At 44.0% G+C, this 2,328-nt stretch overlaps 1 protein-coding gene across 1 annotated transcript in view; it reads left to right on the top strand.

Moving 5' to 3' along the window:
* The window catches only part of LOC106523907 (glycogen debranching enzyme), a gene marked incomplete at its 5' end in the record, with an annotated part of 57,066 nt that overhangs the window by 32,908 nt on the left and 21,830 nt on the right, over positions 1-2,328 (top strand).

Below are 2,328 nucleotides of genomic sequence, written 5' to 3'. Positions count from 1 at the left end.
CGGGATGAGGATCAGTGCCTCCAAATCCAAGACCATGGTCTTGAGTCGGTAAAGGGTAGGGTTTTGGTGTGATCTCACACTGATGTTCCTTGATCTTGAAGTTCACCTTTAATCTCTTTAGAAGTTTTTCGGGACTCTTTTGTTACTGTTCATATTATCTGTCTCTTTGATTTGTCATCAATTTTCCTGCTGAGGCCACGTCCAGGGAGGTTGGCTACAGTCCAATGGATGTTAAATTTCTGAATAATATGCAGGGTTTCCTCTAGGATTTTTTTAACCATGCACAGGCAGCTTTTATTTTTTCAGTCACCTGGAAGAGTTTTGTCTTTTATAAAGCTGACAACCCTCTCAAAGGGATTTATTTGGTCTCCCCGGACCCCTTTTTGAGGGAAGTTTCCAATCCTGGATCCTCCAAACTGGGAGCTCATGGCTTGACTTGTCATTTGGCCATAAGCCAGACAAGCTTTTGACATCACCTTTTACTTTTCATTCTTGACCAAAAGGCAACTTGCTTAAACACTCTGAGCTTTGCTTTCAATGGTGTTTTTTTCTTTTTGAACTTTTGGGTTTTGCACACAGAGGCTCATGAGCACATTTCAGCAACACCTCCCTCTGATCCTGAGGATCATCACAAGGGCAGGGGCTGATGACTGCATGGCCTGTGGGATGTCAAAGGGCCATTTTTGACTTTGCCAGGACTCAGAGAGTGTTTAGATGTTTTACCAGGCTCAGGTGGAGGTCCCCTCATCGGAACCTTTTCCTCAGATGAGATGAGCTCCTSTTTAGCTGTGGCACTRGGCCCCTCATCAGAGAGGGCAGACGTACTTAAAAGAAGGCCTGATTCCTCATCCAACAGCACACTGTGTGACCTCTTCCACAGTCTCAGGTACCCCCCTTGTTCCAGGCCACAGGYAGATGGAGGATCTATATCAGAATCCTCCACATTCCTGTCACTGTCAAGGTGACAGAGGCTCCCAGGTGGGTTAACCCGGACTACCAGCCCTTTCAAGCTGGTGTGTGTGACCATAGACTTAAATATGACTAGACTGAGNGTCTTGACCGTTTAGCGTTAGCCGTTAGCTTCACCAGCTGATCACATGGTCACCTGGTTTCTGAGCTCCACCTGTTCTATAGAACCTTCTTGTGTGTGAAACAGGATTTGGTCTTGAACCTGAGTCACATGAATCAGAGACAGATTTTTCAGGGACACTGTTGTCAGGAAGACCAGATGAGCTTTAAGAGTTACACTCATCCTTCACCCGACAAGAGACCCCCTCCAAATCCACCTCTGAGTTTGTGGAGTCTTCACAACAAAGCTCACCTGGAGGTTCATCAGGTGTGTCTTGTGAGARGACCTCAAGGCTTTCAACATAGGTGGGACAAAAATCRTCACCTTGGGACACACCTGAGGTGTCTGCGTCTCTCTCTTTTTTCTTTTACACTGTAAACAACAAGAAAAGGCTCTTTAAACAAGAACAAGCTCAACTTGTCTGTGGGAGAAGTGCTTTTAGGGAGACACAGACACCGGTTTGTCTGTGAAACGGAGCACAAACACAGAAAGATCTCAGCAAAATGGCGCAGCCTCTACTCAGGTGAGGGAGCACGTCGTTTCTGTCTTTAAACACGAAAACAACAATAAACACAACATGTGATGTGCACGTCTTTGAACCCTTCTGATTTCTTTTTAAAGCTTATTTTTCTAACAACAACAATGGACACAAGATGTCTTTAAGGACAGACACTGAAGGCAGTCTCCTCTGTTTACTGAACAGAGAGAACATCAGTTCTCAGCTGCAGCCATAATCCTACAGATAAGACACGGACCTTTTACACAACTTTTCACTCCTACCAAAAACTCACAGCCCTCACAGGGGTGAGCTGGCGTTTGAGCCTTTCCATCCAGGAACAGCTCATCAAAACACGGAGWGTGTGAAGTTAAAATATCAAGCTGGAACACACGGCTTAATAATCAACACCACGGCAGTACGCAAACACAGCCTGGAACACGCAGAACTGGTTTGTCGTCCGCCGGGATCCCCAAAAGTTAATGTGCACCAAATGATTCTTTTCTTTTTTCCTCTTATTTCTTTTTTCTTTCCAATGAAGCTTCWTCAACAACAATGACAAACAAACAGCTACTTATGCCATAGAAATGTGCGCATTTGCTTCCTTAAAGGGCCAATATTATGTGTTTCTCAGGCATATATTTAAATACTATACCATAATAAAGTATCTATGTCACCTTTAGCTGTTATTAAAATGTTGTTTTTATGTTTAAATAGAAAATAAACTTATAATTGGCCTCTGTCGCTTTAAGAACCACTACCG

Source organism: Austrofundulus limnaeus, unplaced genomic scaffold (genome assembly GCF_001266775.1).
Source record: "Austrofundulus limnaeus strain Quisiro unplaced genomic scaffold, Austrofundulus_limnaeus-1.0 Scaffold169, whole genome shotgun sequence".
Lineage (NCBI taxonomy): Eukaryota > Metazoa > Chordata > Actinopteri > Cyprinodontiformes > Rivulidae > Austrofundulus > Austrofundulus limnaeus.
Note: the sequence above shows the minus strand (reverse complement) of the source record. Positions and strands in the feature narration are given on the sequence as shown.